This window comes from Pinus tabuliformis, chromosome Q (genome assembly GCF_031772625.1).
Source record: "Pinus tabuliformis cultivar Carrire ecotype Pingquan chromosome Q, CPIR1, whole genome shotgun sequence".
Lineage (NCBI taxonomy): Eukaryota > Viridiplantae > Streptophyta > Pinopsida > Pinales > Pinaceae > Pinus > Pinus tabuliformis.
Window position 1 is genome coordinate 941,031,879 of NC_142296.1, and position 26,511 is coordinate 941,058,389.

The 26,511-nt window shown below is 39.8% G+C and overlaps 2 non-coding genes across 2 annotated transcripts; one reads left to right on the forward strand and one right to left on the reverse strand.

Annotated features, from left to right (window-relative positions):
• Positions 1–10,546: 10,546 nt before the first annotated feature.
• Positions 10,547–10,743, reverse strand: LOC149222565 (U2 spliceosomal RNA). The gene has a single exon (XR_016249842.1). It is a non-coding gene; the product is annotated as a U2 spliceosomal RNA (small nuclear RNA).
• A 13,379-nt stretch (positions 10,744–24,122) lies between these two features.
• LOC149222566 (U1 spliceosomal RNA) lies at positions 24,123–24,282 on the forward strand. The gene has a single exon (XR_016249820.1). It is a non-coding gene; the product is annotated as a U1 spliceosomal RNA (small nuclear RNA).
• Positions 24,283–26,511: the final 2,229 nt, after the last annotated feature.

Sequence of the window (26,511 nt, forward strand, 5' to 3'; positions counted from 1 at the left end):
GCAGTGTATGCTTTGGAGACCCTGCAAATAGATATGGAAAGCAAAGAGATTACAGCGGATCTTTTGGAACAACAAATAAAGGCTCAATGCTCAACCTACTGATCCTTCCGAAAAGAAGAAGAATATTGGAGAATCAAATCCAGCAGTCTGTGGCTAAAAGCAGGGGATCGGAACACCTCCTTCTTCCACAAACAATATAGAGCCCGGCTGTCCAGGAACCACATATCAGAAATAAAGAAAATAGAGGGCCATGTCAGCAAAGGCTTCACCCAAGTCAAAGCTGCTGCGGATAGCCACTTCAGGAATCTATATAGTGAGGGAACTTAGGCCTCCGAGGAGGAAACAATAGATTTCCTCTCGAACATTCCTCATCTAATTAGATCTGAAGACAATGTTGCCCTTACCAACGAGGTAACAGAGGAGGAAATCATCAAAGTTATCTGGTCCATGGAATCAGATAAGGCTCCGGGGCCAGACGGATTCACGATTCATTTCTATAAAGCCTGCTGGAATATCATCAAAATAGATCTCCAAAAAATGATAAAGGGGTTCATGAGAAAAGCTAAGATCGGTGGAGGAACCAACTCCACTTACCTAGCATTAATCCCCAAAGATTCCAATCCGTAAACATTTGCTAGATTCAGACCCATATCGCTTTGTAACGCATCTTATAAAATTCTGGCCAAACTGTTAGCAAACAGGATCAAGCCTCTGCTTAAAAGGCTTATCTCCAGTCCCCAAGGTGGTTTCATGGAAGGCAGGCATATCCTCGACAATGTCATTCAAGTCCATGAGACAATCCACTCCAGCAAAAAGTGAAAAGAGAAAGGTATGTTGATTAAATTAGATATGGCGAACGCGTTTGACAGAGTTAATCGCTCTTTCCTCATCAAGGTTCTCCTCTCCTTCGGCTTCTCTCCCCATTTTGTCCAGCTTATAAATGCTTGCATTGATAACCCATGGATCCCACCCCCTAGTTAATGGTCGCCCCTCCAATTTTTTCCAAGCCCGGAGAGGCATCAGGCAGGGATGCCCTCTCTCTTCCTTCCTGTATATCTTAATGGCCGACTCCCTCAGTAGAAAACTCACAGCTGGAAGAATTGCTGGCTCCCTCCCTGGTCTCAAACCCTCCTCAGATGTCGCTCCTCTGGATCATGCGCTCTTTGCAGATGACTCACTTCTCCTCGGAGGTGCGTCCGCCAGAATTGCCAAAGCCTTTGACTCGGTCCTAAAAGGCTACTATACAGTTTCAGGAGCACTAGTCAATGAGAGAAAGAGTGAAATTTACAGCTGGAACACAGGTCAACAAGAGCTCATAAGCATCTCGAACCTCCTGGGATTCAGAGGACATGCTCGTTGGGATCGGATTAAATATCTGGGTCTCCCTATCACAAATGGAGCCAACAGAAGGTCGCTATGGACAGATATCATATGTAAAATCAAAACAAAAATAGCAGCCTGGGGTGGCTTCTGGTTAACTAAAGGAGGAAAAGTCATTTTAATCAAGTCACTGTTGTCCGCGCTCCCAATTTATCAAGCCGCATTCTTACTGGCCCCCAGAAATGTTATGGAGCAGATATCTAAACTTTTAAGGGACATTTTATGGCAAGGAGGGAAAGGTAACGAAAGCAAATTGCATTTAGCTAATTGGGATCTGGTCAAAAGGCCGATCGTAGAGGGTGGCCTCCAAATTCGAGATCCCTCCCTTGTTAATCTGGCGTTGGGAGGAAAGCTCCTCTGGAAAATGGCACACGAGCCCAACCATCCAATCAGCACTACACTGTTGTCAAAATACGCCCACAATTCGTCCTTCAGAAACCTGCAATTCGATCCCTTTGTTAACAGCACGCATGTCTGGAGACTCTGCTGTAAAAGCAGTATTTTATTTAAAAAATTTCTGTACAGAGTGTCGGGCAATGGCAAGCGTATTAAATTGTGGCAGGACAGAATAATAGGGAGCGATCCTTTGGAGGGGAACGAGGATATCGCCGACATCAGAGATTGGTTGATACGCACAGGCATAAACAGTTTATACGATCTTTCGATTTGGGATCACCGGGGAGCATGGGCAGGCTGGGACTTCCATGGCGTCCTTGCTTGGTTAACGCCCCAAAAAAATCTGCTTGCCGAACTGCTGGAAGGCTCCACACCTGAAAACCGTTATACGAAAGACAACTGGGCTTCGGGACAGTCAGGCACATACACCGCAGCAGCTGGATATAAAGCTCTTCAGGACCCAAAGAACAACAGTCACTCTCCGGCCTTTTGGAAACTAGTCTGGGACAATCTAGCTCTCCCTAAAGTGAATTTCTTTTTCTGGACACTGGTGCACAACAAACTTCTTACATGAGACAATCTAGAGAAAAGGAACATTGCAGGGCCTCATAGGTGTGACCTATGCAGAAGCAACCTTGAAATAGCCCAACACTTATTTCTGGATTGCAATTTCGCTAAGGAAGTATGGGGTCTCATTCTTTTGGATCTGCAGATTCCTGCTTTCCCTCAGAGCACTGTTGCTGAACTGTTCGCCTCTTGGAGAAATTTCTATCCTCACAGCATCCCCACCAAATCCTTCTGGCGTAAAGTTTGGACAGTAATTCCCAAAATTGTTTGCTGGCAGCTATGGTTGGCCCGTAATGATCAAATCTTTAATGGAAATCGACACTCCCCTCTTCAGGTCGCAGTTAAAGCTAAAGCATTCCTCTTGGAAGCTGCCCAACAACAGTTCTTCAAAGAAGATCCACTGCTCCTTCCTGACGAAAGGAGATGGCTTTGCCCCCTTGAACCTTCTCCTCGTAAGTTCCTCCTCACTCCTCAAACAGTAAATCCTGAATGGCGAATAAGAGATCCCGAGGACTTTTTCATAAACTGGTGGAGATCCAAAAATCTCACCACAATCTTCTTTGACGGGACCTCCAAAGGAAACCCCGGGAACGCTGGTGCTGGAGGGGTCATTTACTCTTCGGATGGGAATTCAAGAGACTGCTTCTACTGGGGTTTAGGCCAAAAAACCAACAATCAGGCAGAGATTTTTGGTCTCCTCAAAGCTTGTCTTATAGCAAGAGAAAAGGGGGTTAAAGACCTCCAAGTCTTTGGAGACTCAGAGATTCTAATAAAAAAATTAAACACGGAGGATCTCTTCATCAATGCTAGTCTCAATAAAATTCTGGGCAGATTGAAAAGAGTTCTTCAAGAATTCACTTCCCACAAGTTCTACCACATTCTTAGAAATCTGAATGGCGAAGCGGACCAGATGGCGAACAAAGGATGCTCCCTCATGAAAGGGCAGCTATTTATAAATGACGATAATTTCTTTCAAATTCCTTGAAAATGATGTAAATCAAAAGCTGAATAGGCTGGCTGTTTTCTTTGTAACTGGGGCTGCCTTGGCAAAGACCACTCCTACCTTTTTCAAATAAATAAAATTCATAACCGTTACAGTTAAAAATAATAATAATAATAATTATTCAAATTATTATGTAACATAGAAACTTAAAATATTTTTGAAAAAAAAAAGGATATTTATTAAGAAAATAATATACAATATTTCTTATAATATTTTTTCTAAAGGTAATGTCCATAAGCATAAAATTTCAGTTTGAAACATCTATAGGCAAGGAGGAATTACCGTTGCTTTGAAAATAAATTTGATTTTTACTTATAATCTTAGTTTATTACCATTATATATATATATATATATATATATATATATATATATATATATATATATATATATATATGTATATATGTATATATATATATATATATATTGAGATTAATATTAATTTTTTTTTTTATGATTATAATAATTAAGTAATTAGTTATTATAAATAATCATGGCCATAGTTGACCATGGACGCCTATAGTGGATGGGCACGAATAGGCATAACCACCATTTCAATGGTGACCATAATGAAGTCATGGTTAACTATAGAGACAAAATAGTTGAAATATGGTTGAAATCAACCATGGTCCAATGTCGCATTGTCACAAAGATTGTCTCGATATGAAAATCAATCATGGCCAACCATGGTCAAATGTCATATTGTGACAAAGATTGTGTCAATATAAAAATCAACCATGGTCAACTGTGTTTATTTTAGGGTTTATAATATTTATCTTAGGGTCGCATATTAATGGGTCAAGTGTGGTCAACCATGGTTCATTATTGTTAGCCATGGTCGACCATGGTTAGCCATGGTCCAACGTTGTAGGGTTTATAATATTTATCTTAGGGTCCCATGTTATTGGGTCAAGTGTAGTCAACCATGGTTAACTATAGAGACAAAATAGTTGAAATATGGTTGAAATCAACCATGGTCCAATGTCGCATTGTCACAAAGATTGTCTCGATATGAAAATCAATCATGGCCAACCATGGTCAAATGTCATATTGTGACAAAGATTGTGTCAATATAAAAATCAACCATGGTCAACTGTGTTTATTTTAGGGTTTATAATATTTATCTTAGGGTCGCATATTAATGGGTCAAGTGTGGTCAACCATGGTTCATTATTGTTAGCCATGGTCCAACGTTGTAGGGTTTATAATATTTATCTTAGGGTCCCATGTTATTGGGTCAAGTGTAGTCAACCATGGTTCATTATTGTTAACCATGGTCGACCATGGTTAGCCATGGTCCAACGTTGTATTGTGACAAAGATTATTTTAATATGAAAATCAGTAATGGTGAACCATGGTCCGACCTCGTATTGTGAAAAAGATTGTCTCAATCCCTCGGGTTCTAATATCAAAATATGAAAAATATTGTCTCAATCCCTTGGTTTTATTAATCCAAGGGTTCAATTCCTAGGGTATAATATTATTCACATGGTTTATAATAGTAATCCTAAGGTTTAATATAAATCCCTTGTGTCTATAATCATGGTCGTCCAATGTGAAGAAGAAGACTAGTTGCCTGTTCCAACGTCTCATTGTGACAAAGATTGTTTCAATATGAAAATCAACCATGGTCAATCATAGATCTAAAGGCTTTAGGAAGATATGCAAATATAAACATAGATCTATCTTAAGTCCTAATCTACCAAATTGCACCAATTGGGTAGTCGAATTGGCTTGGGAGTAAAGCCAATTTGTTGTTATGTTGCATGTGGAATCTTAGTTTTTTTTTTCATTCATTTACAACCAAAGTTCTAATTTTGGCTTATAATTTGAGATTTCTAGTCGTTGTTTCAAACTGTATGTGTTTGAGGAAGATAAACGAGTTCCCTAAAACAAAAACAAAAAAGTCTTAGACTTGTAGGTAGGATAATGCCCTACAAAAAAATATATTTCCTTTTCCAAATTGTTGGAGAAATTCAAAATTTATTTACAAAATTGTTATAGTCCTTTGTACACACATGTTTTAAACTATAAAAAAATTTCTTTGTATCGTTGTTTAGCACGAGGAAGTGATCAAGAATAAATATGGACGAATTGTACCAAAACAACCTTAGGTAGCAAATCAAGATCTATTTCTTCAACAAAGGACTCATGATTTGTTTTCTTCAACATAAGACTCATGATTTGTAAGGCTCAAGGAGGCAGTAAGATTTCATTATTGCTTGGTCCTTCTATTTTTTTGGTCTTTCAACAGTTGTCAAAGAAGCAATAATTAGTGTTATATGCTATCTATTGCCTTACAAGCATTAGTTAGTGTTATATGTTATCTATTGCCTTACATAGGAATCATGATTTGTTTTCTACAACATAAGATTCGTGATTTCTAAGGCCCAGGGAAGCAGTAAGATTTCATTATATCACAGTCCTTGCCTTTTCTTGATATTTTTTTGTCTTTCAACAGTTGCCAAAGAAGCATTAATTAGTGTTATATTCTATCTATTGCCTTACGGCGTTTCCTTTGCAACATATGGTGCAAGTGATAGTTAATAATATGTTATCAAGGGTGTTATGAAACCAGCTCACAAAAAGATAGAAAAGTATAGACAAACGTTTCTTTCTTTCTTGAGGGGGATATTCATGATGTGTTTGTTGTGTCGTATTAAGGGGACACTGTTTGTGCTGCTTTTCCTTTTTCAAGGGAAAGAAACAAAAATAAAAAAGTGGTATAACAATACTATTTCAAATAGAAATTTGAATCTAAATGGTATATATTTACTATATGAAAAATAGAAATTTGAATATACAATGCTGTAATGGGCCTGAGCATTGAGGAAAAGATCTTTGTCAATATCAAAGCCTGAGCAACAAAAGGAAAAGAGGGGGAAGGCTATAAAGCCCAATTACTGCATACATAAAAAAGAATTGTCATGCACGCTCGCTCTCCTAACAAAAGCTTGGATCCAGATCTTCCCTGTGGAAAAGCCAAAAGAATGAAACAGCGGGCAGATTTATCAGCATCTGTCCTGCAGTTGCTGGGGCTAGCCTCCTCATTGGGTGTTAATCACTTAAGCATCCGATAGTCATATAAGCATCTGACAGTGGCCGAGAGTTGGGACTCTGCTTCTTCCCCCTGACTCTACAAACGTGTTGAAAAGAAACTTTATTGAAATTCTCTCTCAACTCCTTGGAAAGAGCTCTCCGAGATTGGGAAAGGGTCAAATTTTGGAGATTTACTTTACTATTAAGAGCTTTCCAAGACTGGGGAAAGGGTCAAATTTTGGAGATTTACTTTACTGTTAATCTGGTCAATGGCTATCTTCGAATTTGAATTTGCAGACTCCTTTTTCATGTTTCCAGCCCTATCAGCAATCAAAGAGAGATCAGCGTTGCCCACTTATTTGTAGCCTCTCTGAATGCTTCTCTGAAACTCGCTCCAAATATGAAATCCTTGCTGCCCCAACTTCGGTGGCTCTCCTTGACAGGGTCCATCAAAATATTCCCGTCTAGGACTTTTGTCAATATGTGGGTATACATTTATCCTCGCAGGGGTTTTTTCTTTCGCGGTAAGCAACTCTAATTTAGTGGATGACTTGAATGAGAGGACCTTTCCGGGTTTCCACACCCCCATTGGCCTAGCTTTGGGTCATTTGTGGGGGCATTAATAAAACCATCCTTTTATCGTATCAGGGGTTTCACGGTTCTCACCTATCTCTATCTGGATATGTCGTTCAATTAAACATGTCTTTTCCTTTTTTATCATGCACCAGAGGTTTTCAATCCAGCCTAGCTTCACTAGTTTGTGTGGGGGAGTTCTGAATTTACCACTCCCTAAACCCATGACCTAGGGGGCGGGGGGCAATTTCATCACTATGGCTATATGGCACTCTAGGGTCTAGGCTCTGCGAGTTGAAAACAGTTGACCTCTTCCCCCAACGACGTTGGAGGTTAAATCCTTGGTGGCCATGTCCCCTGCCGCTGTCATGTTAGAAGTGAGCTTGAGTTTAATTGTAGCATTCGAGAGGGTTTCGGTTGTTGTTACCATTCGCTGTAGAAGGCTCCTTGTGATCATAGCCTCTTGGAGCCGTTCCTCCATGCTACTATCCCTACATTCTCAAGTTCCTACATTTCTTTGTTCTTGTTACAACCCGGCAGAGGCGTGTGCTCTATTTCATGGATTGTTATCGTTGTACGCAGATAGAGTGAGGACGTTGATCGTCATTGGCGATTCAAGCATAATTATCAACCTTTTGGACCCTAAAAATGCTCCCTCTTAAAAGAATTGGTTGGAAAGCCAAAGAAAAATGACAATACCCCCGGCAAAGGAAGGAGACCTAACAAACCGATCAAGATCAAGATTGGGTGTCGCCAAATGACAAGCCCAAGAAGGAGGTGTAGCTCCCACAACTGTGGCTAGGAGTAGCAGCGCTCTGTTTGTTGGCAGCAAATAATAAATATCTATCTCAAGTAGGAATGAGGAAGGGATGCTTCCCAGGGCCAAACGGGTGTAGCGGATGCCTGGAGGAAGAGGAAGACTGGATCATTTACAAGAAACCTAGATAGGATCCTCCATGATAGCAATCACAAAAACCTGGGTCAAACAGGGAGGAAGACTCAATCCTCTACTAGTGCACTAAAGAAACCTAGATAGGATCATCCATTGTACTTGGATTCGCTCCAGATTTCGTTGTCCAATGATGATTAATTTGATCAAGGGGTTTCCACACCTCTCACATGCAGATGCTCTTCAGGTGCCATGATGGATGGATTCATTTTGCGACAAGGCGGATTGATGGCTTGAATTGCCATCATTAAAGTTCCTTGATCCTGCCACATTATTCCTATATGATGCTCTCTATGCATGATTCTCGATGTGGAGTTGTTGATTTTTGTGTTTTCGTATCCCCCGGAGGATGCTCCAAATCTGGATATCTTCTTGCACCCGTCCTTCCTGCTCCTTACCTTTTCGAGTTTCAAATTGGCTATGAGGGAAGGCGACAATGGATTCCAACCTCCAATGGTCCATGGAAGATTTTCGATTCCTTAATTGCTCACGGTTGAGTTTTGAGTCCCCTTTCAGGTTTATGCTTCCACATTCAAATAAATTTATGGACGCTTCCGTTCCTTCTTGGATGCCACAACGTCGACATAATCCTTGGCAGGTTAGACTATATTCCCTACAGCAACATAGGCTGGTTCTTCCATGCGATTCCTCATTACAAACTCAAAAGCTGCATTGCTAGGGCAACCTCTTGAAGAACCATCAAGATCGAAATCGAATTTAGAATGGAGACTTTCCCAACTGGACATATAGTAATTGGATTTCTGGTTTTTACAGCGTGAAATATATGTTATATCTATTTTTTGAGCCAACGTGGTTCAAGTGAAACACGGGCTAACAGAACAGTGGAAGAGCAGAGAACAGTTTTGCAAACGTTTGGCTCAGCAATATTTCATGCATTCCAATGTCACAATTGATTTTTGTTACCTTGAAAGAAGGGGCCCAAGACCAAAGTTGCAAATTCTCATTCCTATTTGCCCATCGGGTTTGGATGATGTTGTTCAAAGTGTCATCTGCCTTTGCCCAAAACGAGTCCAGCAATCCTATATCTGTGGAGAGGAGAAAATGCAGAAACAGGGTAACCACAGAATTTCCTAGTTTTAAAAGGAGCCATTGACAGCTGTTTTGAACAGTGAATGTGAGTGCGACCGAGACTCAGACCTATGGGTAAGTTGCGAGAAAAAAAGGACTTGGTCGTGCTGTGGTTTTAATTGTTACTGTTGTAACAGCAACAGCCATTGGAGGTTGCAAGTGCAAGCACTGTAAATTCCATTACCAGGATAACTAATAAAATAAAAAGCAAAACCCGTTGTGTTTATTGTGATTATTCCTTGAGCACATGCACATGCTTGAGTTTGTGTCCCACCCAACTTCCCAGTGAACTGAACTGAACTGTGCGTGATGCTCTGTAGGCAGGGGCGGTCTTTGTCCAATCACCCTTGCTGCACCAAATAGAGTCAGAGCACAGAGCATCTAAATCTTTACCAATCAAAGTGAACTTCACATTCTTTTGCCCAAAATGAGTTCAGCAGTCCTGTATATATATTTTTGAGCACGCACCCTGCACTCTCCCTAAGAAATCAATCTCTATTCTGCCCTCGTCGCAACATCATCTCATTGAGCACGCACCCTGCACTCTCCCTAAGAAATCAATCTCTATTCTGCCCTCGTCGCAACATCATCTCATTGACTGTTCTGCCCTCTTCGCAACATCATCTCATTGACAATGAAAAAAAATCCCTCAACTCTCTATAAACGTACTCACCCACATTGTCACATTTCAAAATTAAATTTTCAACGTTTCCCAGACTGCTGCTCATGTTGTGAGTGACATTGGAATATGCACGACATCCCTTTTGCAGAGTAGGCAAGCCATAGTTGAAATCGCTGCTGATATACATACATATATATATATAAACCAATTTCAGATCGGAAAACGCTTCCGTGCAGGGCACAACATTGAGAAAGTGCGTTAAAAGCTTAGGGAGTTGATAAAACTTATCAGTGGTATATATCCATTCCACCTTCAAAGCTTTTTACTGCGTTCTTCAAAGAACAACAGTTCAAGAATTGAGTCTGTAGATCGATCATATTGGATTTAGGACGACTGAGCACTATGGAATTGAGATAGCTTGAGCACACTATGGAATTGAGATAGATAGCTGGACCATACGCTTAAGCACTATACTATGGAATTGAGATAGATAGAGGTGGAGCATCAAAGGCTCTACAGACAGACTGTTGCTGGGTTGACATCAGAACGTGACGGTGAAGTTCGAAAAGCTGCAAACGGGACAGACTGTTGCTGGGTTGACATCAGAACGTGACGGTGAAGTTCGAAAAGCTGCAAACGGGGAAGAACTGGAAAATACCCAAAACGAGCGACAGTTATACACCATAATAATACCTGCTGGACTTGGCGCGGTAAACAACACGATATCTGATCAAGTCAATGCGCGGCTAATCAACCGACCGATTAGAATAGAATATAGAAGACAAAATTCCATTTGATTAGAATAGGATATAGAAGACAAAATTCCATTTCATTCACGGTAAATACAAGTTGTTCAATCCTAACAAACAAACCATTACATTAACAACATTCAACAATTTATTATTATTTAAATAAATTTGGTCTTGTCTTGGTGGGGTACGCCAGGCTGGTGCTGTAGTGCAACGCACAAGCGACGCCCGAGAGCCCCAATAGCAAGCTATTGTAAGTGGGCCCTCCCCCTAGAAAAATACATTTAATATCATGTGGTTCTATGAACCACGTATCAGATATTAAACTGATAAGAACAGATACTACACTTGATCTTAGCCAAAAGGCCGAGAAAGGTATGCTTTTCCTCTCCTCTTTCGCTTCTTTTTCTATTACTCCCCTTCTCCTCTATCCCATTCATCCATGCATGTGGGATAACTCATTTCTATTTCTTCTCATACCCTTTACTACCATTTAAATAGACATGCTTTTTAATATCATACTTATATTTTCAATATTCTCACCATTTTCACTTCCCTAGATCTATTTTACTTTTCGATTTCAGGGATCAAATCTCTTTTCACCTTAAAAGAGGTTTCCCAGATTTGATGCCAATCTCTTTTCACCCTAAAAGAGGTTTGCCAGATTTGATGCCTTACCGGGAATTCAGATGGATGTTTATAATTAAAATTATCTAGAAAGTACAAATATGAACTTTATTGCTTTTTATATATAAATAAAAGTAACTAAATATCATAATATTATCTACAATTAAAAATATGAAACTTCATATATATATATATATATATATATAATATCAAAATAATTAATTATATGGGAAAGAATCACTAAAGATTTTTATTTTTATTTTTTCCCTTTCCATGTTATCTTAAACTTGTGGTGGATGTTATCGTAACATAATAATAATTTATATATTAATATAAAGGAAAAAATTACACTATTTAAAAATCCTTCAATGTGATGTTTAATGCCATTGGACATAATCAATGGAGATCATTGCTCACCCATTCCTTGAAGTCAAATTCACCGGGATGTGTCTTAACTTAGTCAGATTTAATCAACAACCTATTGTTATGTCGGCCTTTCCATATTTAATCACCCACCGCGTTAACGTATTGATCATGTTGTAATTGTTGATTATGATACAATATAGCGTGTTTAGTTGTCTTTGAGAAAGCATAATGAGTTTACTACCAAGTTAACATAAAACAAATTTATTAATGGTTTTGAAAGATTAATCCACTGAGACATTTATATTAACTACTTGTGGAGAGTATATCATGATTTGATTTTGGCTATTCACGAAAGGTATATCAAGGTCTAATTTTGTTGCGATGAATATATATATATATATATATATATATATATATCACCGTTACAAACTAAACTAATACTCACATAAACTAAATTAGCAGAAGAATTAAAGCTATACACTTATTAAGTCAATTCTTGGGTTATAACACTTAATCTATTCGGTGCTTCACTCACACAAAACACTCGTCAAAGTTTAAGCTCTCTCGCACAGAAGCCTAGTCAAAGTTTAAGTTCGTGTGCAATGTACAACACTTTCAAAACTCTGCTCGTGAGTAATTTTCACATCTGCGTTGTTTCGAAAATGTGTTGCTAACCATTTTTACGAAACCCTAAGGAAGCAAGCTTTCGGTTCAGAGAGCCCTACAAAATCCCATTGTGATTGGTTTACCTGAGAGAGATAGAGAGAGAGGCATGAATTGCAGGTTAAGAAGCTGCTCGACGCCCCATACAGGGGCGGAAATGCGATCCTGTGAAATAGCGTTCGACGCCCATGGGCAACCGCATCTCTATTGTGGATCTCGAGAAGTCGGAGACTGCGACGCTCCCCTACGAGAACACCAAGAATGCGATGTAGATCGTTGTCCCCCAATAGGACCCTCCTGCTCTCCATTGATGATGAGGGCCAATGTCTGCTCATCAACCTCCACCGTCGCGTCCTCCTGTGGCTGGATTTCCTTCAAGAACGGCGTCTGGCCTATCAAATTTAGCCGCGACTTGGCCGCGACCGTAGGAGGGTTGACCGGGAGGAGAGCTCGAGGAGGATTCGATCTATATCTTCCTCCACTATCGACGTTCTATTCCATTCATATTAATATGTTAAATTAGCGAGAAGTTCTGGCATCGGGGTAAAATAGAGTTTGGCCCTAAAACAAATCACAACGACCTACCACCTGTAATCAACAACTTGACCGCTCATATTCCTTTCACATATGGCAAAGTGTCAGGACCCCGAGCTGGCACCAAGGCCAACGGGCGCCCCTGATGGGTCGTGCTCACTTGATGGCGAAAAACCGACTTGGAGGTACGATGAGAGTGCCCAAGTGCGACGAGCGCTCCCGCATGGAGGAGAGGCGCCCAGGTCGACACAAGGGGCAGCGTGCACGAGATGAGGGGCGCAAGCCCTAGGCGCGCACACACGAAGGCGGGGCACCGAGAGAGATGTAGTGGGCACGCCTGCCCACACGACGTGGTATATCGAAGGGCACATGAAGAAGAGTGCCCCCCCACAGCGGAGATCGTGCAAGGGAGAACGCGCACATCACAACGTAGCGACAACCTAATTCGATGGACCCGTACCCACGAGCGCGCCCGCACACAAGGTGTGGCACCGCGATGGTGCAAGGCTCAGTGGAAGTGCGACCGAGACATAGCGAGCAGTTGCGTGACAGGCGAGCGAGCAGGCAGCGCAATGTGGAGTGTGCGACACAGAAGTGACCAGAGGTGGTAGCGTGGGCAGCACGGTAGGCGAAGCTCCTAGGGTGGGGTGCGTCGGCACACCCACGAGCAGGTCGGCCCAGGGGCGCGCCCGCACAAGATGAAGGGTCGACTCAAGAAGAGAAGGGGCGTCGGTCCACGTAAAATCAAACGACTAGAGCATTATAAGATGAGGAGCTCGACACTTGGAGGAGTTAGCGAGCAAGTTCGCACAAGATAAGTAATATCACAAAAGCTAATCGCAGAAAGGACAAAGTCAGCGATATCGCAGAAATGTAAGGGGTCTGATATCGCAGAACTGCAAGGCTTACATTGCAGAATTTGAAAACGTAGTTAAGGCACGTCGCACAAGGAGGAGAGCTCGCCCAAGCGAGCTGGTTTCTGGGCAGGGCCGAGGGTTAGTTTTCTGGGCTGTTTTGGGACTCCGGTTTGGGGTTTCTGTTGGGAAAGGTGCACACCCTGGTTGCGAAACTTGGCACTTTTCACTAGTGAGTTGGGCTGGGCCAACCACTGCCACTCTTTGTACTTGGGCAGCGCATGAGTTTGGACACGGCTGGCCCCTTTCTATCTCCACTGTAAATATTATTTCAAGTTTAAGAGTAAAGGGGAGAAGTGTTTTGGGAGTTGCCCCCTCATGTCGCAAATACTTGTGTTCATATTGTTCTTTACGATATCGCAGACTGTTAATGAGTGTTATTCCGCTGCTTGTACTGAAGTTAGAGTATCACATAATTGTATAATTGTTGAATGAAATAATTGAATATAATAACACTTGAATGAAAAATTGGCTAATTGTTTAAGCGAATGAGAAGTTAGGTGCAGTCTGGGTTAGAGTAGCTGTACAACTGCGACGAAATATCACCGGTGGTGCACGTCGCCCACAGTGATCATAAGGCATCACAGCGTGGGGCCGTAACAAAAAGGAATCCATCTCCAAATGACTTGGTGCATCCAAATCCCCGTGGACTCAAGGAAAACGCGCCAAAGGGGAAGATAAAATCGGTGGACTATGAGAGGTAAAAGACCCCTTCAATCTCTATCACTCACATGGAACTCTCAAAGAACAACGTTCGAGCTCGAGACTAAGATTCTGACAATATGCTTTTACGGGTGAAATGTAAGTGCACACTCAGTGACATGGAAAAGATCAGATTAACCTTCAAAAGACAACACATTTCAAGGGATACAACACATTGACAACAAAAAACGATGAAGTAAACAGTGAACGTGGTCATTCAAAGTTCCTCCTAGTAGGATTTGTATCCAACACAGTCAATAAACATCTCCTTAATCGCACATGAACATCATCACCATCCAACTATTTGCTACAAGCATACGTGAAGAAGACAGAGGAAAAAAATGCTCCCATTTCCCCGAACAATTTAATAAAGAAGAGTTATCGATCACTGCAAAAGCGTTGGATTAGGTGTCTGCCTTGCTATAAGAGCCTTTAAAAGGAGCATCTCTTTTTATTATTGTAAAAACATTTGCAAAATAAATTATCTTGGTTGGAGTTGAACCCGTGTCTCTCAGATGAGAGATGAGTATCCCAGTCAACTAAAATACAAAAAGAAAACATTGAAATATAACTGGAAGTAATTCCAAAGACGATTTAGTTTTAGATTCAAAAAATTGGGGAATTTTTTAATTTGTTTGCACCGATAGTTTAATAAATTAGTCGCTTGAATTTGTTCAAGGCAATGCAACCCAAATATCGAGCTTGTGTTTTTCATTGAAAGCCAAAAGGTGTATATTGGCAAATATCCAAAGCCATCCTTTTATCTACCCTCAACTTTGTGGTGATGCATGATATCCATTCTACATATTGTATTATTCCTGTGATCCGCATCGATAATTCCAGAGTATCTTCTATTTTCTCGACCCTCCCCTCATTGGGTGCCAGTGATGCTGATAGGGATTTCGCTGGTCATTTGGGGGTCGACGACACTTATATCCGGGAAGGGTATTGCTCTCCTTCAGCGTATCCACCCACTTTGATGCTTCAATTTGGTTCCATTAGTGGACATCAGCCGCCTACTAATTCGATGGGGAGTGATATTGAACTTTTGAAATTAAACCCGGCACTTGATTTGGAGCCTCTTGCCATCCACTCGAAAGTGTCGCCATCAGATGGGGTGACTGTGATCCCCCACTCTCGACTAAATTTTACTATTATAAAGAAGCGACGGGTGAAGCATAAAGTAGATGGTATTTGGGGGTTGCTCCTACAGGTGTCTCTTTAAATTTTTGGAGGGGTCAAATCCTACCTTCCCATCTTCTCGTGTGAATTCACCCACTCAGGATCTTAGAGATCTCAAGCTCGTCAGTAAACTTTCGATATGAAAATCTTGTCACTGAATATTCGGGGTCTGGGAAGCTCCGTTAAACGACAATGCCCGGAATATTTTATTAAATTCCATCATCCTTTTATCATTCTTTTGCAGGAGACCATGATGCCTGGCCTTTACTCTTAAAAAATTGTCATGGTGGAGGGTTTATGCTACAGATGCTTCGGGACAATCTGGGGGTTTGGATGTGTTATGGGATCCTTGGGTTGTTAACTTCTTGGCCTATAAATATTTTGCAGGTATTTTACTATCCGGGTTTGCCAGGGATGCTAAGCTCTGGTTTCATATATTGAATATATTATGGGGCCAGAATTTCTTCTTTTAGCTGAGGAGTTGAGAACAACTTGCGTCATATCTTGTGAGCTAAACTCTACATTCATCACGTTGATTGCAAAGGTCTCAGGCATGATTTCTTTCAAGGACTCTCGACCCATAGCCTTGTGCAACATTGTGTATAAAATTATCTCTAAGATCATTGCTAACCGATTGAAAGTTACCCTATAGAAACATATTGCGTCGGAACAATTTAGGTTTCTTAAAAATCATCAAATCTAGGATGCCATGGCCATTGCCCGGGAATGTTTACATTGTATGAAAATGAAGAAAAATGATGCTTTATTATTGAAACTGGACCTTCACAAGGCATATGATTGTGTTGATCGGGAGTTTCTGCGTTCGGTGCTTCATAAGATTGGCCTCTCTAGATTGGTGATTGAGTGGATTATGGCTTGTATAACTACTGCAAATTTTGGTGTCTTAACCAATGGGGTGCCTTCATGCTTTCTGAAGGCATCTCAGGGCTCACTCTCTCCACTGTTATTTTTACTTGTCATTGAAGGCATGGGCAAAATGATTTCGGCGGCACACTCCCATGGGTCATTCTCGGGTATGTGGATTACGTGGAACATTTTTATTACCCATCTCATTTTTGTGGATGATGTCCTCATATTTGGGAATATTTTTGTTATGGAATTACATGTATTGCAAAAGATTATATGCACTTTTGGTGATGCCACGGGTCTATACATGAGAAAAGCTAAATCTCAGTTGATTTCTTCATCTCAGGCGGAGGCCAATGTTTTGGAGACAACGAGATTATTTGATGCTGAGAAGGTTTCATTGTGCGAAGGGTTTAAGTATCTTAGTTTCTCCCTTCCACCTAATAATTATGGCATTAAAGATTGGGTTTGGCTAACCAGAAAATTTGAGCATAGGTTGTTATCATGGTCACACGAGTGGCTTACAGTTGGCGGAAGGTTGATTATGGTGTAAGCGGTTTTGCAGAGTATTGCAGGATACTGGTTGCATCTATATCTGATGCCCAAATACATCATTGAGAGGATTAAATCCATTATGTCTAAGTTCATTTGGGCTTGTACTAAAGATGGTTACAAAATTCAACTTATTTGATTGGAGGATATCATCTCAAGTAAGGAGGATGGGGGTTGGGGAAACCTCATGGATATTGGAAAATCCAGTTGGGTCTTATCAATGAAGAGTTTGTGGCGTTCTTTAAATCGTGTTGGTATTTGGAAACAAATCATTAACGATAAGTATCTGAAAAACCAGTCTTTGGTAACTTGGATTAAGGATGGGGCTGGTGTCCCAGGTGCTATCTCATATATTTGGCGGCGCAAGATTAAAATTAAACATTGGCTCTTGGGGAAATTAAAATGACATATTGGGTCTATTTTCGGGGTGGATACCGTCTAGATCCCATCTATGGTTTTGTCGGTGAGCATACATTACCTTTCCCACTCATTCAACATCTTCACAATCTCGGTATTTATTACATTAACCAATTGCAGGGACCAACCAGCCCTCCCTATATTGCATCCTATGTGGACACTGGTTTGTGGGACCTTCTTATTTGGTACACTGGCTATGGCTTGGGACATATATGTGTACAATCTTAATACAAATGAGATATTTCTGGATTGCAATTTCGTAAGGAAGTATTCTCATTCTTTTGGATGGCAATTCCTGCTTTCCCTCAGAGCACTGTTTAGTTGAGGAGCATATTTGCAAATCACATCGACGTCTCCTTTTTCTATGTCTAAAAGATGGTTCAAAAAGGTAATGGAAATGGACACTCCCCTCTCAGGTCGCAGTTAAAGCTAAAGCATTCCTCTTGGTTAGCTGCCCAACAACAGTTCTTCAAAGAAGATCCACTGCTCCTTCCTGACGAAAGGAGATGGCTTTGCCCCCTTGAACCTTCTCCTCGTAAGTTCCTCCTCACTCCTCAAACAGTAAATCCTGAATGGCGAATAAGAGATCCCGAGGACTTTTTAAATGGTGGAGATCCAAAAATCTCACCACAATCTTCTTTGACGGGACCTCCATAGGAAACCCCGGGAACGCTGGTGCTGGAGGGGTCATTTACTCTTCGGATGGGAATTCAAGAGACTGCTTCTACTGGGGTTTAGGCCAAAAAACCAACAATCAGGCAGAGATTTTTGGTCTCTCAAAGCTTGTCTTATAGCAAGAGAAAAGGGGGTTAAAGACCTCCAAGTCTTTGGAGACTCAGAGATTCTAATAAAAAAATTAAACACGGAGGATCTCTTCATCAATGCTTCTCAGAAAATTCTGGGCTTGAAAAGAGTTCTTCACAATTCACTTCCCAGAAGTTCTACCACATTCTTAGAAATCTGAATGGCGAAGCGGACCAGATGGGAACAAAGGATGCTCCCTCATGAAAGGGCAGCTATTTACAAATGACGATAATTTCTTTCAAATTCCTTGAAAATAGTAAATCAAATGGAATAGGCTGGCTGTTTTCTTTGTAACTGGGGCTGCCTTGGCAAAGACCACTCCTACCTTTTTCAAATAAATAAAATTCATACCGTTACAGTTAAAAATAATAAAATAATAATTTTCAAATTATTATGTAACATAGAAACTTAAAATATTTTTGAAAAAAAAAGGATATTTTTTAAGAAAATAATATACAATATTTCTTATAATATTTTTTCTAAAGGTAATGTCCATAAGCATAAAATTTCAGTTTGAAACATCTATAGGCAAGGAGGAATTACCGTTGCTTTGAAAATAAATTTGATTTTTACTTATAATTTATTTTATTACCATTATATATATATATATATATATATATATATATATATATATATATATATATAATATATATATATGTATATGTATATGTATATATGTATATATATATATATATATATATATATATATATATTGAGATTAATATTAATTTTTTTTTTTATGATTATAATAATTAAGTAATTAGTTATTATAAATAATCATGGCCATAGTTGACCATGGACGCCTATAGTGGATGGGCACGAATAGGCATAACCACCATTTCAATGGTGACCATAATGAAGTCATGGTTAACTATAGAGACAAAATAGTTGAAATATGGTTGAAATCAACCATGGTCCAATGTCGCATTGTCACAAAGATTGTCTCGATATGAAAATCAATCATGGCCAACCATGGTCAAATGTCATATTGTGACAAAGATTGTGTCAATATAAAAATCAACCATGGTCAACTGTGTTTATTTTAGGGTTTATAATATTTATCTTAGGGTCGCATATTAATGGGTCAAGTGTGGTCAACCATGGTTCATTATTGTTAGCCATGGTCGACCATGGTTAGCCATGGTCCAACGTTGTAGGGTTTATAATATTTATCTTAGGGTCCCATGTTATTGGGTCAAGTGTAGTCAACCATGGTTAACTATAGAGACAAAATAGTTGAAATATGGTTGAAATCAACCATGGTCCAATGTCGCATTGTCACAAAGATTGTCTCGATATGAAAATCAATCATGGCCAACCATGGTCAAATGTCATATTGTGACAAAGATTGTGTCAATATAAAAATCAACCATGGTCAACTGTGTTTATTTTAGGGTTTATAATATTTATCTTAGGGTCGCATATTAATGGGTCAAGTGTGGTCAACCATGGTTCATTATTGTTAGCCATGGTCCAACGTTGTAGGGTTTATAATATTTATCTTAGGGTCCCATGTTATTGGGTCAAGTGTAGTCAACCATGGTTCATTATTGTTAACCATGGTCGACCATGGTTAGCCATGGTCCAACGTTGTATTGTGACAAAGATTATTTTAATATGAAAATCAGTAATGGTGAACCATGGTCCGACCTCGTATTGTGAAAAAGATTGTCTCAATCCCTCGGGCTCTAATATCAAAATATGAAAAATATTGTCTCAATCCCTTGGTTTTATTAATCCAAGGGTTCAATTCCTAGGGTATAATATTATTCACATGGTTTATAATAGTAATCCTAAGGTTTAATATAAATCCCTTGTGTCTATAATCATGGTCGTCCAATGTGAAGAAGAAGACTAGTTGCCTGTTCCAACGTCTCATTGTGACAAAGATTGTTTCAATATGAAAATCAACCATGGTCAATCATAGATCTAAAGGCTTTAGGAAGATATGCAAATATAAACATAGATCTATCTTAAGTCCTAATCTACCAAATTGCACCAATTGGGTAGTCGAATTGGCTTGGGAGTAAAGCCAATTTGTTGTTATGTTGCATGTGGAATCTTAGTTTTTTTTTTCATTCATTTACAACCAAAGTTCTAATTTTGGCTTATAATTTGAGATTTCTAGTCGTTGTTTCAAACTGTATGTGTTTGAGGAAGATAAACGAGTTCCCTAAAACAAAAAAAAAAAAGTCTTAGACTTGTAGGTAGGATAATGCCCTACAAAAAAATATATTTCCTTTTCCAAATTGTTGGACAAATTCAAAATTTATTTACAAAATTGTTATAGTCCTTTGTACACACATGTTTTAAACTATAAAAAAATTTCTTTGTATCGTTGTTTAGCACGAGGAAGTGATCAAGAATAAATATGGACGAATTGTACCAAAACAACCTTAGGTAGCAAATCAAGATCTATTTCTTCAACAAAGGACTCATGATTTGTTTTCTTCAACATAAGACTCATGATTTGTAAGGCTCAAGGAGGCAGTAAGATTTCATTATTGCTTGGTCCTTCTATTTTTTTGGTCTTTCAACAGTTGTCAAAGAAGCAATAATTAGTGTTATATGCTATCTATTGCCTTACAAGCATTAGTTAGTGTTATATGTTATCTATTGCCTTACATAGGAATCATGATTTGTTTTCTACAACATAAGATTCGTGATTTCTAAGGCCCAGGGAAGCAGTAAGATTTCATTATATCACAGTCCTTGCCTTTTCTTGATATTTTTTTGTCTTTCAACAGTTGCCAAAGAAGCATTAATTAGTGTTATATTCTATCTATTGCCTTACGGCGTTTCCTTTGCAACATATGGTGCAAGTGATAGTTAATAATATGTTATCAAGGGTGTTATGAAACCAGCTCACAAAAAGATAGAAAAGAGAGATGAACGCCTTAGAATTCAGCCTCTTCGAGGGGGAAACCTCCTTTACATTACACAAATGAACAATTCTTGGATGATACAAATGACAAGACCTCCTTTCTATATATAGGAGTCTAAGGGGTCATAATATAATCGGAGCCGACATAACAATAATAATGTACGGGCACAACAATAACAATAGTGGGCTTCTATGGGGCACATTAGTAACAATATGGGGACTGCATGGGTACATCAATATAATAACGGGGTTGTACAAATAACAATAGGGGGTTACACTAGTAGTACAGGGGCCTAACAAAGGGACCCACTTTTAAATAATACCATTAAGATATTAATGCAAGAATTCATCATTCAACATATAAAGAGCTCTCTCTGTCACCCTTAGGCCAAAGGAGTAGCAGCGTCTTCCAACGAGATTTCGATGAAGAGGCCGACCAAAATTTGAAACATCGGCAGGGATAAATAGGATGACAAAGACTTGAGATTCTTAAGAGCATATGGGAAAACCCACAAGAACAAACATGCCATATCCCATTTCAAATTACGCAAGGACAAAAAGCAGTGGCACTCGATGCCTCCGACAACAAAAAATACACGTGTGCTTAAACTTGACATGATGGCGCCTATGGAAGATAGACCAATATATATTACGACTTCACAACATGCATTACAATGCCTATAAAAACAACAGATGCACCGAAATCTCGCCATGATCAAATATAAGAAATGAGCAATTCAAGAATGGAGACCTTGTACCAATATATGGCAGTAAAACTAAGGGTAAGATGAGAAAATTGGAAATCACTAGACTTGGAACTTATATTGTCAAAGACATCAGAGCTAATTGCCTCGTCCAAATAGAAACACCCATTCGCATTCTTCGAGCGATGTTAGTCATCTCGCCGCTTCATTCCATTTTGAGCTAAAACCAAATTGTCCCGTAGCGTGCGAAGAATGGCTTCTTTGGTTTGGTGTGAAGCGTGAAGCCAACTTTTTGTAGCTAGGGTGTGCCTGGCAAATAGGAAGCCATTGCTAGGAGTTTTTGGCCATAGGCAGCGACACATGGCGTCATTTAGGTAGCACCGTGATTAGAGGTATTACGCCACAATTCTGTAAGGGGTGGCCATCATTCTCATTGGTGTTGCCCTTTCGAGGCAAAGCATCTCAAACAAGTTTCCACGCACTTATTGACCACCTCTATCTGGCTATCAATTTGGGGATGACGACCAGTGCTCACTTTCAATTGAGTACCCTAAAGTTTAAACGAATCTTGCTTGAAACTGTTGGTGAGTGCGGGGTCTCGATTCAATGCAATGGAAAGTGTGATGGCATGCAACTTAAACGTTGGGTCCACGGAAACATGAGTAACCACAGAAGGTGTAAATGGGTCTGATAGGGTACAAAAGTGAGCACATTTGCAAACGTGGTCGAAGAACAACATGGTGACATATTGGTTGTCTGTTTTCAGAAGGTCCACTGTGAATTCCATGGAAATGTCGGTCCTGATGGTGGTTGATATTGCTAGTGGCGGTGGCACTTCTTCACCATCTCACCCTTGTTCCTTTAACAAGCACCACATGTAGGTACAAAATCCTAGATGTGTGTTTTCAAGCCTTCCCGCAAGGAAGAGCGCGTAGTCGATTTGTAGGTACACTGAAAGCCAAAGTGCCCGTGGTGGGAGATGAACACAACTCCTCTAAGACGGGCATTGTTTTAAAGCACAGTTTTGAATCAAAAGAATGCACGCTTTATGCTTCAAGGTATCTTGTTGCCGCGTGCAGCCCTCAGGGGGATTGGGATTCTCCTAAAGCACTTGGATGAATTGAACCGCCATGTCAATATCGAGCCATTCTTGACAAGCGTTGATGAGGCAATCAAGTACTGTAAGGATAGGGCAAAGAGAGATCCTTTCTCCTCATATTTCTGCAATAAAGCAGATGCCTCGTTGCCTTTGTTGTATATGATCTCATAATCATACCGATGCATCTTAGTGACCCATCTATGTTTCTCCAAGGATGGTAACCTATCGTCGAGAAAATACTTCAAACTATGACGATGATCTCGATTTGGAAGCAACTCCATATAAGATATGGGTGTCAAGTCTCGACTACACAAAAGATGGCCATCATCTCTTTTCTCATAGGTGGACGTGCCCACGTTTTTGTCAATTGCATCAACATAGCGCCCACACCCCTACCTGATGCACCACATTCCAAGCGCAATTCGGCACTAGTAAAGTGGGTGCATTGCACATGGTTTCCTTTAACGCTGAAAAGGCCCACTCAACAACATCGTTCCATACAAAAGGCACTTGTTTTTAAAGCCGAAAAGGCCTGCTCGACAACATCATTCCAAAGTTATCGACAATATCTTACACGTAGCCGAAACAATTATTCCGTACATGGACGCATATCCACAATGGTAAGAACAAGCATCGAGCAAGGTTTGAACCTCAATGAAGGCCATGTTACCTACCCAGTTTCACTAACGGGTATCAACAACGACGATAATAAGAGGGATGAAATTAACGAATTGAGAGTGCACCATGTTACCTACCCACTTTCACTAATGGAGATGAACAACGAAAAGAATAATAAGGATGGAATTAACAAATTGAGCATGAATATCAACAGCAAGAGTAATGTAAGGATGAAATTAAGGAATTGTGAGTGAATATCATCATCAACAACAAGAATGATATAAGGATGGAATTAACCAATTGGGCGTGAATATGATCAACAAGAAGAATAATAGAAGCGTTAACGAATTGTGAGTGAATATGATCAACGACAACGAGAATGATATCAGGATGGAATTAACGAATTGTGAGTGAATATGATCAACAACAACAAGAATGATGTAAGGATGGAATTAACAAATTGGGCGTGAATATGATCAACGAGAAGAATATTATAAAGATGAAATTAACAAATTGAGGGTGAAGAAAAATATAAAGATGAAATTATCAACCAGAGCAATAAGAATAAGGATGAAATTCTTCATTCAACACCACCAATAGTAATAAGGATGAAATTAAGCAATTGAGTGTGTATTTTTTAAGGATGAAATTCTTCATTCAACACCACCAATAGTAATAAGGATGAAATTAAGCAATTGAGTGTGTATTTTTTAATTATGGAATAAGACATTATTGTATGGTGGATATATATATCCCACATTCAAAGTGGGGATGCACGGAAGGAAAGGAGGGGGTATAGAGGGGTAAGATGGAAATGTTCAAAACATACTTACCTGGGCGGGGTCAATCGATGATCATGAAGGTCGATGGCCTAGGAAGACCACTTCCATTGCACTTGGGAGGGGGGTTTACCTAGCATCTCCCATCGAGGAGAGTGCACGTCATAATTTGTGGCAGCGGAGGCTCGCGTTCGCGCGGCCTCCACACAAAAATTAAAATCAAATTAAGTTAACTGCAACTACGGGAGCTTTTGCATCTTTAAAAATTAAAATCAAAATCAAATTAAGTTAACTGCAACTACGGGAGCTTCTTTAAAAATTAAAATCAAAATCAAATTAAGTTAACTGCAACTACGGGAGCTTCTTTAAAAATTAAAATCAAATTAAGTTAACTTCAACTACGGGAGCTTCTTTAAATCTAACAGTCTGTCCGTAATTCCAGTTAAATTAAAATCAAAATCAAATTAAGTTAACTGCAACTACGGGAGCTTCTTTAAAAATTAAAATCAAATTAAGTTAACTTCAACTACGGGAGCTTCTTTAAATCTAACAGTCTGTCCGTAATTCCAGTTAAATTAATTAGCATCCGCAGCTCTGCTTTAAAATCAAACTATTTGTAAATCCAGTTGAATAAATTACCGGAGGTCTTACTTCATGATTACATACATAGTTGAGAGACGAGCGGAGTGCTCTGCTGCTGCGAGGCGAGAGGAGAGGGATGCTACGCCATTCCGTGCTAATCTTCTTGTTCCTGTTTGTTTGCAGATGCCATTCCCTTTCATAGATTGATACTGGTGCTAGTCTTCTTGTTACTGCTGTTTGTTTGCAGCTGCCATTCCCTTTCACAGATTGATATTGGTGGTGCTAATCTTCTTGTTACTGCTGTTTGTTTGCAGCTGCCATTCCCTTTCACAGATTGATATTGGTGGTGCTAATCTTCTTGTCACTGCTGTTTGTTTGCAGCTGCCATTCCCTTTCACAGATTGATATTGGAGCTAATCTTTTTGTTACTGTTTTGTTTGTTGTTCAAATGCTATTCCTTTCGCAGATTGATATTGGTGCTAATCTTCTTGTTACTGTTTGTTTGCAGCAGACGCCATCCCTTTCACAGGTTGATATTGGTGTTCCAACATATATAATAAACCCCACACCACACACGCCATTGATAGATTGACTGTCCACAACTCCAATTTCTTAAATTACAAGCTTGTCTTCAATATTACTCCATACACCTCACGCTCAACTGAACTTTTTATTCCGGTTTATAAAGTCTACTTTTTCGGCTCTCACCTGAGAGAGAGAGAGAGCGATCGATCCTGGTTTGGTTCATGTCCCAGCAGTAGCAGTGGAATTTATATTTGTCAAACGTTTTCACTGTATACGGCAAACGTTTCTTTCTTTCTTGTAGTTGGATATTCATGATGTGTTTGTTGTGTCGTATTAAGGGGACACTGTTTGTGCTGCTTTTCCTTTTTCAAGGGAAAGAAACAAAAAAAAAAAAGTGGTATATTTACTATTTCAAATAGAAATTTGAATCTAAATGGTATATATTTACTATATGAAAAGAGAAATTTGAATATACAATGCTGTAATGGGCCTGAGCATTGAGGAAAAGATCTTTGTCAATATCAAAGCCTGAGCAACAAAAGGAAAAGAGGGGGGAAGGCTATAAAGCCCAATTACTGCATACATAAAAAAGAATTGTCATGCACGCTCGCTCTCCTAACAAAAGCTTGGATCCAGATCTTCCCTGTGGAAAAGCCAAAAGAATGAAACAGCGGGCAGATTTATCAGCATCTGTCCTGCAGTTGCTGGGGCTAGCCTCCTCATTGGGTGTTAATCACTTAAGCATCCGATAGTCATATAAGCATCTGACAGTGGCCGAGAGTTGGGACTCTGCTTCTTCCCCCTGACTCTACAAACGTGTTGAAAAGAAACTTTATTGAAATTCTCTCTCAACTCCTTGGAAAGAGCTCTCCGAGATTGGGGAAAGGGTCAAATTTTGGAGATTTACTTTACTATTAAGAGCTTTCCAAGACTGGGGAAAGGGTCAAATTTTGGAGATTTACTTTACTGTTAATCTGGTCAATGGCTATCTTCGAATTTGAATTTGCAGACTCCTTTTTCCTGTTGCCAGCCCTATCAGCAATCAAAGAGAGATCAGCGTTGCCCACTTATTTGTAGCCTCTCTGAATGCTTCTCTGAAACTCGCTCCAAATATGAAATCCTTGCTGCCCCAACTTCGGTGGCTCTCCTTGACAGGGTCCATCAAAATATTCCCGTCTAGGACTTTTGTCAATATGTGGGTATACATTTATCCTCGCAGGGGTTTTTTCTTTCGCGGTAAGCAACTCTAATTTAGTGGATGACTTGAATGAGAGGACCTTTCCGGGTTTCCACACCCCCATTGGCCTAGCTTTGGGTCATTTGTGGGG